At 34.2% G+C, this 13,208-nt stretch overlaps 1 non-coding gene across 1 annotated transcript; it reads right to left on the reverse strand.

Moving 5' to 3' along the window:
• Positions 1-3,874: 3,874 nt before the first annotated feature.
• On the reverse strand, positions 3,875-3,958 carry Trnal-cag. The gene has a single exon. It is a non-coding gene; the product is annotated as a tRNA-Leu (tRNA).
• Between the last annotated feature and the right edge of the window lie 9,250 nt (positions 3,959-13,208).

The raw sequence follows: 13,208 nt of genomic DNA on the forward strand, positions 1-13,208 counted from the left end.
GCAATACCAGATATTACGCTGGTATCGGCCGATTTTTTGCCTTTAGTAGTGGAATGGCGAATGATGGATGGACGCGTACAGTGCTAGTGACCACGAGTTCATTACTTTCCATCTTATCGATAATCGACTGCCGCGGCGAGCGAATACCCGTAACACTCTTGGCTGGAATCTAGCTAAGCTGGACACGGGAAAAGTCATCGAGCAGCTAGATCGTAGTATCGAGGCTGGTCTTTCAGTGATTCCCGAGTCCACGGTAAAAGCTGAGGTTGAGTCTTATATCGACTCATTCATAAAGCTGACAGAACACGCTTGCGATTCGTCAATGCCTTGGAAACGACCCTTGCTCGAAACCGGCCGGAAGCTATAGCTAGGTCGGCAGAGCATAAGGCTGCAAAGAAAGCTCTGAGTGCAGCATTCAGTCTGAGCAAGGCGCGATGATGGCGTGAGCTCTGCCAGGAGGTGGACTCAAACCCTTGGGGAAGAGGATACAGACCTGTGAGAAAAAAGCTCGAAGGAATGGGGGATAACAGAACGGAAATGCCTGCTAGAATGATTTCGGCGATCGTAGGAGCTCTCTTCCCAAGTCACCCTGTGAGGCGGGAGGAGAGAGTAGCGAGGCCGGTTTCAGACGTTCCCATTTTTACGAAGCAGGAGCTTGTAACAGCGGTGTCTACCATGCGCAACAAGAAGGCTTCAGGACCTGATGGCATTCCAGCTGAGGTTCTGAAGGTTGTGGCGGCAAGTTATCCGCTCTTGCTCCTGAATATGTTTCATGCATGTTTGGTAGCGGGTGTGTTCCCGTCGCGCTGGAAGGTTGCTAGGTTGGCGCTGATCAGCAAAGGCAAAGGTGACCCGAACTCCCCATCGCTTGACACCAAACTCTATGAAAGGTTGCTGAAATAGGGTTTCTGAAGGCAGTCGTCCATTGAAGGCACCGGACATCTCCCACCCCGGCAGCATGGCTTTTGAAAGCGACACTCAAATCTGAACGCTATTACAGAGGTGGTCAATGCCGTCCAGCAAGCCGAAACAGTTTGTCACCAGGCTCTGCTAGAGGCGTTGCAGCGGGACTTCAGCGTGCCCGACTATCTCCTGGTCGTGGTGCAGGACTACCTGAAGAACCGTCGCCTGTTGTATGAAACCAAAGACGGAAGAAGAACGAAAGAGGGTACTGCCGGTCAGCCCAGACCTGTGGAATGTTTCATACGATGGTTTGCTTCGCCTCGAGGTGTCCCACGACGTCTTCCTCGTGGGTTATGCCGATGTCGTAGCTGCTGTCATCATGGCGAGGACTCCGGACTTGGCCCAATTACGTCTTAACCAGGAAATAAGTCGGGTCAATGCCTGGATGACGAGCCACGGACTTGAGCTCTCGGTAGCCAAGACCGAGATCGTTATGCTCACTCGACTTAGAATCCCCACTCTTATCTCTATAAATGTGGGAGGGTGTCGTGGTTCGGACAAGGACTGTGGCAAAGTACCTGGGTGTGTTACTTGACTGCCGTCTTCGGTATTTGGAGCACATCCAGGCGGTGTGTGACAAAGCCTCTAAAGTGGTTTTGTCTCTCGGCAGGCTGATAGCTAACGTAGGAGGCCCTAGTTCAATTAATAGACGCCTCCTCATGTCTGCTGTAAACTCAACCCTTCTGTGTGGCGCAGAGGTTTGGGCAGGTGTCATGAGGATAAGGCGATACAGTCAAAGGCTGTTATCGGTACAGAGAAGAGTAGCACTTAGGGTCGCCTGCGCCTACCGCACCGTTTCCGGTCCGGCCGTGGTGATCGTGGCTGGGGTGATCCCTATTGATCTGCTGGCCATCGAGAGACAGACCGTCTTTCGGGAGGCTACCGAGCGGGGTAGAGAGGATGCCTTGGCTGCTGCCAGGGTGGAAACTCCGACTCATTCGAGAGCTTCAACTCTGGATAGATTGCGGCCACGGGGAGATAGATTTCTATCTGTGTCAGTTCCTGATGGGGCAAGGCTACTTTAGGAAGTACCTCTACAGGATGGGAAAATTCAGGTTACCTCGGTGTGCTTACTGCCAGTAGGTAATGTTCATCACACCTTCTTCACTTGCGGGCGCTTCACCGAGGCCAGGCGAACGCTCGTCACCACAGTTGGCGATGTTTCGGCAGGCACCATTGTGGAGCTGATGCTGCAGAGTGAGGACACATGGAACACAGTCACCACACATGTTCATGCGAAGTAGTATCGTGGATGGGACATGAAACACACGGACTAGGTAAGATGCCATCCGAAAGGGTTTCAGCCTGGGACCTCTGGTACCCGTAGGGGGTTTAGTGCGTAGTCCGCAAGGGAGTCCTACACTCCGTACGCAATAGCATCCCCCTACGTAAAAAAACTAAAATAGTAAAATAATTTAGCAAATACAAACATTTGCACTCGAGATGTCTTTTAACAAAAAAAACTGTAGATATTCACAAGTTTGAAATTCTTCTAAAAAGGTAATGCCTGTATATAGTTTTATAAGTATATTTAAATAAAAAATATGAAAATGTTTAGTTGACTAATTTGTATGCATATATAACTACAGAAAGTATAAAAATATACATACACCTGAATTAGCATAATTTAATTCAATGCCTGCATTTCGTAAAAATTGCACTCCTGATTCCAGGGAATTATATTTCCGACGTCATGTTGAGTTTATCTTATTACTATAAAAAATTACAAAACGAGTATATTTATGGCCACTCAAATTTACTTCGGCTAGTATATTTTGAGCAATAATTGATTTTTCCTTGTTTACCGATCAAGAATATATATACAGGTCTGAAACCCCTACTTACGTCAAAAACAACAAACTATAATGGGGTTTTAAATAATTTGTATATTTGTTCCAAAATTTAGATACTAGCTATGTATTTGATGTTTCCATTACAGTATTTACAAATCATTGGATACTTATAATTTGTTAATGTATAGGGTAAAAAGTATATTTTAATAAAATGTTTAATTTTCTTATCTGAATATTTTTTTGCATTGTGCTCAACAGTGAGAGCAGTAAATTATGAAAAAATAACAGTTCTTACCATATAGCTTACTCTAGGCTTTCACATTACAAATGTAAATAAATTGAAAATAGTGGATAAAATAATGAAAACATATGGTTATGATGAAAGTAAAGCAAACAAACAAAGGCACTTTCGCATGTATAATGTAATTAAAATAAAACTTTGAATAATGACGAAACATGTCCTATGTAAAACGATATATAACAGTGACCCACTCGGCTCCTCTCTCACTCTCTCTCCTCTCTTAATCAAAGCTTGAACAATGAGGATATTTTCGTCACATACTCTCCCACTCGATTCACAGTCCTATTTTAGTCCTCTCGGTTATTATACGACACTAAGATCATCTTGATGTCTCTCTCTGCATCATTAATTTAAATTGTAATAAAACGAAACAATTTCAAACGCATAAAATAATATGTTTTAACGATTTGGTAGCGTGGTTCTCATTTACGTAATGTATAGGGGTACGTATTTGTGATCAAATGCTGTTAACATATTCAGTAATAAATAGTGTTTCATTGAAATATTTATCGCTAAATGTAGTAAAGTATAAAATCTAAAATAATCCTTTTTTAGTATTATGTCATTGATTGATAAGTTTTGGCTTAGTTATGGTAATTATTATAAAGTCTTTTAATTAAGGGGTTTTGAACAAAATTAAGTACTTTATCCTGTGAACAGGGTATTGAAATAATATTAAATCTTATGTGTTGCAATTGCTGTTTATACAGTTAAAAAATATTCGCGTCTGAAATGGATGTACCACCATTGGCTTAGAAATAGTTCAAAACATTACAAAAATAATCGTGGACACGTAGTGCGAAAAGCAAAATGTATGTGTCAGAAGTGGGATTCGAACCCACGCCCACAGAAGTGGACTGCGACCTGAACGCAGCGCCTTAGACCACTCGGCCATCCTGACTATTGAAGTACCATTACATTATGAAATGGCAGTTATCGATAGTTGTATGATATACTGCTTGTACTGATGAGACAAATGTGTTTTAAATTTCAAACCGTTTCTCTTATTAGGTTTAATTTTTACAATTATAAACAAATTATATATAATTAATTAAGAAGGAAAAGAGGTAATTTATAGTTTTATTTTTAAACAAAAAATTCTGCTTTTCGTAGTCTTTAAACTACTAACTTTAAAAAAGTTGATAGTAAATTTGTGTGGCAATAAAAATTGATTTTAGAATATAGGCAAATAATATACAAGAGTAAAATTATCCCTTTAAAGCTTTACACCGCACCCCACCGTTCTTAGAGACAGAATATGTAAAATAATGCAATCGATTGTATACGCATATATCTGTAACCGATTATACTTACTATTCAGTTTATTTTATTTATTTTTGTGTCATATTAACGTGACAATGATGGAATAATTAAACTAAGAGAATCAATAAGGAAACAAAGTTTTCTATATTGTTAAATATATATCATGAAACAACATATGGACACTTTCTTACATTTCATAAAGCTAGAACGGTGAATTTATCATTAAAATATTGATTTTATATTTGCAGTACATTTATTTTTAAATTTAACTATATCCAATCTAATTTAGTTTTTTGAAATTTTAAAATTTAACAAAATCTATACTGTCTATTTCCAGCTTCCTAAGCAGTCGGCATTTGAAATCTGTCTAAAATTAAAGGTACTTAAAGCATCGTACACTTCCAACAGAAAAGCTTTTAATCCGATATACTTATTTTTCAGCAGTCATGATCAACTTACTTTTTTGGTTTTTGCTCTTATTAAGGTTGTCATTCAGTCCATAAAGACACTTTCCTAACAGTGTAGTCTCTTACAAGCTCTTAAAGACGGCTTTACCAACTTCATGTTACTATTGAGTTTACTATAACAAGTACAGAATAACATTATCCATGATTAGTTTACCTAATTTGTTTCAAGGACTCTTGTACAAAAAGAACAAAAAGAAGTTTTATGGTTTAGAGTCTGAATTTTCTACAAAATATCAAAATGGTACGAAAAATAAGTGATGTTTATCATTTCTCCCCTACGTGGTTTACTAAATGTGGATATATCACTTGTCAGACAAATATATTAAGGGTATATAGGTTGTATTCATTCAGATTTGTTGTTTCCTTTTCTCGCTCTCTACGTGTCTCACCGCATTCTCTCACCGAGAACTACTCAATAAAATAAACTACTCCATTACCCAAATTACACCAAGTATATCTGAAACATTTTCTTATAGAAACTTTACCATTCACCTCCCATCCTGCTCTAAGGGAGCTCATATTACGTTCTTACATGTGAAGTACAAGGACTTCCAGGACTCTGATCTTATTTCTTCACGTTTCCTTTAGATTCCTCAGGATCCTCAGTAATCTTTTTGATCTCCAACGTTTGATATCCTGTTGTGTTGTGAATGGTACAATGTATATTGCATCTATCATCCTGTAGAGGACTGAAAGCCCTTTATACTAAAAAACTTTAGTGTGAAAATTGCCATCCTAAATAGTAGTTAATTTTCGTAAAGAAATGTAGATCAGTACAGATTTCAAATATATTTAACAGAAAATATATTCACTTCCGATTGGGAAAGGCTTTAAACAAGTTGATGGGACGTATTCGTAAATAAAAATACTGTATCAAAATATCTTTTAAATACATTGTGGTAATATATCTTTAAGACACCAATTGAAAAACTCATCATTTGATTTAAGAATTATATTTTTACTTTTATATGAAATTAAGGAACAAATGTGAATATTCGGCTGTCAGTTCCTTATAAAGTATCTTGATTTAAGAGAGCGTTTGATTGAATGAGATGTAGATATAAAATATCACATATCACATTTTATGTATATATAAAATTAGTTGGAATATTATTTATAGCAAATATCGCGTAAATACATAGCACCACAAAAATTCTCTTACACTACATAAAACATTTCACTCTTCAAATTGATTAGTGGTGGTGGTGAGGGAAGGATGGAAAAAACATATGTTCAAGCGCCAGCTGATACATCCGCACTCGCAAACCTTTTGTGGAATCCGTTTTACACAATACTGCACATATTGTGGATTTGCTGTGAATTTTCAACTACTGCTTTTCCCTATTGTTAGAAATATTATACAGTAACAGTTTTATTATTCGTTCAAATAAAAATATACAGTTCTATTTTAATGAAACATTCATGGAATACATCACAAAAGTGTGAATGTTAAGTTTAGCCCTAGTTCACCTTCTGACATGACAGGATAATTAGAATACATCTTCACCTAGATTACACTATATTTTGTATTTTGGGTGCGTCTGATGTTAAAACTATGTAAAACTTTTATTTTAGGCTTCTTTGTTACCAACGTTTTATTACTCTATTCAGATGAATATGCCTCAAGGTTCCAGGAGTAAAGTATGTAAGCGCGTCAGATTTCAGATGCAACACAAAGAGGAAGGTGAATTGTAGAGTTACATTCAACATTCACTTCGATTCAGTCCTTTCCACCGTAGCTAGGGTAGTAGCAATGTTTTAAATATTTTCGGCTTTTAGTGATAATCATTATTCAAAAACAGATAATATACTTATCTTGAAAATTAACTAATTTACGTCCTACTAACCCCAAATTTAATTCTTTTTGTAATATTTGGTTGAAGAACATATTGGCCCTATCTATGGAGGAAGAAATAAATACACACTCATAACTCATGTGAATTAATTGAGTCTGTACCCTTGTCATGATTATGAATAATAATAAATACTTAACCCTATATCGCATGTATTCGTTTGCATACATGATCTTGCTCGGTCTTATATCAGTGGCGTGAAAAACTCACAATATTTTGTCAAGTGGAGTTAAAATAAAAAGCACAGTTACTGGTTAACTCTTCACATAGCATGTATCCATCCATCTACATACACGATATTGACTATGACTAATTTCAGTATTGCGACGACCATAATATACGCTCACAACTAAACAGTCAAACAATAGAAAACGCGCTTTAGCATTCAATTTAAAATTTCACTACTACGTACGTCTTGGTTACAACATTAGTTCCTTTTTTTTACATTTTTAAACACAATTTTTATTTTTTTAATTTATAATGATTTCGTGTTACAGTTAGTTTAACTTTGTATTATTTGTTTTATAAAGTTATGACATCGGTCTTAAATGCATAGTTGTGACATACGAAAATGCGAGATTATGGTACAACAGATTGAAATGTCATAGGAATACAACTGAGACATTAGTCATTATTAGTTTTTTTCATTTTTGTCACATTGCCAAACCGATATACTCGTTGTGCTATTCCGATATACTCGTTGTGCTATTCCGATATACTCGTTGTGCTATTCCGATATACTCGTGGGAAGCCTTAATGATATTGAATCCGGTTACAGACTTGTATGGATTAATGATTAGAAACCTGCTTTACAAATATTTACATTTTACAAGAACGCTTTTAGGAGAGAAAATTTAAAGGCACTAAGTTTATATATATAATATATATATATATATATATATATATATACATTAAATTTGTATAAGTGGCAATAGCCTAATTTAATTTCAAGAAGTATTGAATCGCAAAAAGTACTTGCTCTGACGGGACTCGAACCCGGATCTCTCACTTGCCGGGTGAATGTGCTACCTTTTGCGATTCAATATTTATTTATATATATCCTAAACGTAAACATTTGGAGCCAATATTTTAAATCTTTTATGGCCATAATATAATACAGTATAACTTGAAATAATTTCACATCCACATATCTCTTGATATTGCTAGTAAGTAAACTTCAATGACATTGGTAGCCTAGATTTATAGAAGGATGCCTTATTTCTGCTAAGAGTATAAAAGAGATTGAGTTTTACGAAGTGCCAATAAATAGATAGAATTTAGAGTTATATTTTTATGCTTAATATAATTTTCAAATATTCGAAGGAACATTTATACTGCATATGTAGTTTTCATTATGTTGGTCAATCCTTCGGGAACATTTAACTTATATAATTAAATTTAATACATGTAAAAAATAATATTATGAATAATGTATTTTAAATCAAAGTTTTTCAGCTGGGGAAAGGTGAGCATAAAGTCAATACTAAATAAAGGTAATTTTACAAATCATAACTATATTTTGCAATGTTTCAAATTTTATCTTTAGTATTAGAAGTACAAAAACTTGATACTTAAATGAAAATAAAAAGCACACGATTGCTCAAAAACCAGATGTGGTAAGCGATTACTTAAAATAAATTAAAGCTAAGTACAGACTATATTTAAAATTCCTTTAAATATTTTTGTTCATATATGTTGAAAATAATCAAATATTTCATTTCAACTTCTCTATACTAGAAAATCAGCATTAAACATTTGTTCGTAAAAAATTCAAGATAGGATGGGAAATTTGGCCGAAATGACCATAAAATTACCAGTACCAGTACAAGCTTCGCCAGACTGGGCGGGCGATACATAATTTAACAAACGGAGTCTCACAGCCTACCGCTCTGTTTACAGTTATACTCACTGCATTCTGGTTTACTTATTATTCATTTGCATTCGTTTTACTTCCGATCCATATAATCCTATATTGACTAATCCATGTATTGTTTTTCTTCTAGTGAAACCAACACCAAGTAGGTTCCTACGCAATTATATTTTACTTCACGTAAAGTACTATCCATATAATCATATATTGACTAATCCATGTATTGTTTTTCTTCTAGTGAAACCAAGAATATTATATGGATAGTACTTTACGTGAAATAAAATATAATTGCGTAGGAACCTACTTGGTGTTGGTTTCACTAGAAGAAAAACCGAATGCAAATGAATATATATATATATATATATATATATATATATATATATATATATATATATATATATTTATATATATATGTGTGTGTGTGTGTGTGTGTGTGTGTGTGTGTGTGTGTGTTTTTATAGTTATTTTAGGACTAGTTCTTGATTTGACATAAGTAGACTTGCAAAATAATGATTTATTGTTGAAATACGCTCGTTGAACAAAAGGTATTCTCATTTATTTATTGAACGTGAGTTTTATTCTCAAAGGATTAAAGAGTTTGAATTATAAATTAAAAAGTTTTAAACAATTAGTGTTGAAGAAACCAATTAGTTCCATTTGTTCTAAAGTATTTATATGAACTTTAATTTTTTTTTGTTCTTAAAATAATTTTGTATTAATAATAAGTACATTTAATAAACCAGGGTACACTCTGTGTTTTAAGTTTATTTCATACTCCATTACTAATTTATGCCCTCTCTCTAATTCATTAATATCTATAGAAAAAGAAAAGATAGCATTTCAAAACTTTATCACACTATTAGTTCAGAATGTGGCCTTTCTTTTATCACGAACATCCACATTCTTAGCACGTTCGCTTTCCTTCCTAAGTGGAAATTCGAAATTCACTACTTTGTCGCCTCATCATATTTCTCTTTTATTACTTCGCTGTTGTTATTTCCACTTAATAGTGTTCGGATGCACCTATAAGAATTATTGCTGAGACTTTATTTCTTCTCAGGAGAGTTGTTATTTGTTTTATCCAACTACAAATTCCTTACTAACAAATACAGCGTCCACTTTGTTGTTTCATTAAAAGATTTATTAATTTTGTAAAAGTTGAAGTTAAATATTCAATAAGAATGAAGTGGTTACAAAACAAACTAAAGATGTAAACTTGGAATACTTTTGAATGTTGTTCCAAAGGGGTATACAATATATCTTGATCAGGGCCACAATTCAAACACCACTACGAGACCAGAAGCACTTTAGACTGAAAGCAGATTATAACAGCCTTAAGTTGATGTCTCTTTTACTGAAGTATCCTTCATATGTTTATGTTTTATTAATCGTTGCAACAAATTTTACCTCAGTTCCAGAAATAACTTAGACTGGGAGTATATTATAAGGGCCGGTAATAGACTCTTATTATTCTTAAATAGATCATTATTCTTATTACTTATCATCATATCATTCTTAAATAGATCAATATTTATCATTGGCTATGAATTATTTCAGGATTATTTGTTATACGCAGTTTAATAAGGAAATATATGTTATACATATAAACATCCATATTCTTAGCACGTTCGCATTCCTTCCACTTACACTGGGAGTATATTACTAGGGCCGGTAATAGACTCTTATTATTCTTAAATAGATCATTATTCTTATACTTATTATTATATCATTCTTAAATAGATCAATATTTATCATTGGCTATGAATTATCTCAGGATTATTTGTTATACAGTTTAATAAGGAAATATATGTTATACATATAAACATCCATATTCTTAGCACGTTCGCATTCCTTCCACTTACACTGGGAGTATATTACTAGGGCCGGTAATAGACTCTTATTATTCTGAAATAGATCAAAAGGGTGGAATATTTATCATTGGCTATGAATTATCTCAGGATTTTTTGTTATGCAATTTCATAAGGAAATATATGTTATACATATAAAATAATTGCTTGCATACCCGGGTGTAACTGCTAGGATAGTATAAAACACAAAAACTAGGCATTATTAGTATCCCAGTTACAATGTTTTCTTTTGAGAGCAGATATATTTCCTTCATACTTTTTATTCACAATATCTGATGAAAACGTATCATAATTTAGGCAGTGGACACAATTTTCTTGTCTAATATTCTTGTCCTAAGTAACCTTTTGTGTTTACTTCAGATGTGACATGGTATTCAGGTTCGGTTAGGTTGGTGGTAGGGCCGCTTGCTATCTAGATCCCATGATCAGAGAAAGCGAGTACTAAATCTCAGTCGCGTCACCTTGTAAGAGGAGGCTAGCTCTGTTCCAGCCCCTCTAGTCAAAGCGGGTAAGGCGATAGTGCTTCCTCATATTACGAACTTTTAACACTAGGGAAATTGTCTATTCCTACAGTTATTCTCCGCAGTAAACTGATGTATCCATAAATCCTTTTTACCCCATTATTTCGGCATTAGTGACATGATGATTATGAATCCCGCAACATCCATAGGATTGCTCAGATTTAAGTGACACAACTGAAAGGTATAAACCAGCCAGAACTTTACCAACTAGGGAATTATGCATTGTGGTCCTTTAAAAAGTATTATTAATTTAGGATGATTATTATAAAATAATATCCAGTCGAAGAGTAATAGAATTTATAATAATTACTAGATGTAACGTAGTGATTGTATATGCGTTGAACGTTCTTCCAATGTGCTATAATAAAAGTATAAAGAATGACACTAAGCTGTATAAAAAACAACATTACAAAAAATATCAACTTTATTTTTTGTACATTGACTTTAAATAAATTGCAGAGCCTGAAAAGAGACAGTTTGGAAGTTTGTTTTGAAAGGAATATGCAAATGCAATGTGGCCTTACAAAAGACGAATGCATCCTGTGTATCGTGAAAAGGCTCGCATAGCCTCTATAGAAGGCTGAGTTTCTCGATAACTAGAAGGGAGAGTGGATGGGGAAGGACATTCATGTCCTTTGTCAGCTCTGAATATCCTCTTGATCCTCTAAAGCCCGCAGTCTTAGATATGACTCAAATACAAGTTTTGTTTTACCTACCAAAAACGAAACTTTGAAGTTGGTTTTTATGGAATTAAATTTTGATCGTACGACTGGGGTTTTTAACGTATTACTATCTTTGTTGTGGTTGTCCTGGTCTACTTAGGAAAAATAGTTTAAAATTAGAGCATAAGTTTTAGATATAACTGACTATTATTTTAATTTAATAATGGCCAATAGTTCTACAAAGGAAACATTTACAGAACTTTATTACGTTTTTCTGTTGGTATATTAAACATTATTTTACAGTGTTATTAATGAATTATTGGTATATTTTCTATGTATTTTGTCTAGGACGTTAAACATTATCCACAACTGCATGATTATTAGGTTAAATTAAACCACTTCTCTGTCAAATATAAAGCATTTATTCTTCCTTATTAAAAGAGAAAAAATGTAAATAATGTTTAGTTGAAATCTAAATTTATACCTAAAAGCAACAAAAAAAAATACACTTTCTCAATTACTGTAAGTTGTATATTTGATCTATTTGCATACCTCAATTACAATACTACTCGAGTCGAGGAGCGACGATAAAACCTTGTAAATGTGACCGGTGTGCAAAATTATGTTGAACTGCAAATTCTTCTTTTTACAATATTTTATACTGGAAATAGGTTGATCAATCAAGTTAATACATTGATTGCCAAATTCAGTCAGTAAGGAACATGTATTAAATGCCTTTCACCGTGTATTAATTTCCTCTTGGCTTCAACAAAGTTCTTACCTATATATACTGTGTACTGTGCAGAGTCACTTGTTACTTAATATTACTTATTTTTGTTAAGTGCATGTTAAGCTTATTTACTTGTAAAATATACTTCTTGTTCTACTTCCTACTACGAGACTGAGGCAAATAAAATAAACGGTTACTCTATATCAAGATATAGAGTAATACCACTTTTTTCGCCATAATTGGTAAACTGTGAGGAATAAAGAAATCAAGTATTTGCTGAAATTAACCTTTTTACCTAATATACTGCAATAGACTAATAGGATATTTGTATCCATTTTCGTACCATAAGTAAAGATATCAAAGTAAATTTTTCATACACATACTTTAATATTTTCAGTTGCTTTATCGTGTATTTCTATAAGCTACATTAACTGATTTAATTTTAGAGAGATATAGTTCTGAGTCTCTGAAAGTATGTTTTATTTTTATCGAACATTAATGCCAGAGAATTTGGTCAGATGGATTCCTAGGAAAAATTCAAAAATCCACAAAATCCAAATGATTAAATATCCGAAACTATGGAACATACAGTCAGCATAATACAGGCCATATATACGTTTTATGTCGGTCTAGTCCTTTAATATTACAATTCAGCAATCCTCAACCTCTGTACTACTGAGTCAGATGTACCCAGATACAGGAATTTGTGACTGTATAAATCCTATTTTTCATGATAATATTCCCAGAGTCGAGTGAGAATTTGCATTGCATTAGCAAAAATCCTAATTATTCTTGCCCGCATAACGATTCACAATACACATTGTTTACAAATGATTTTTTTTATTTTTTCGCCTGATAATATTATTCATAAGACCAATGTAACCAGTCATTCCCTATAGACTAATGAGTTTTGAACC

Source organism: Homalodisca vitripennis, chromosome 4 (assembly GCF_021130785.1).
Source record: "Homalodisca vitripennis isolate AUS2020 chromosome 4, UT_GWSS_2.1, whole genome shotgun sequence".
Taxonomy (NCBI): Eukaryota; Metazoa; Arthropoda; class Insecta; order Hemiptera; family Cicadellidae; genus Homalodisca; species Homalodisca vitripennis.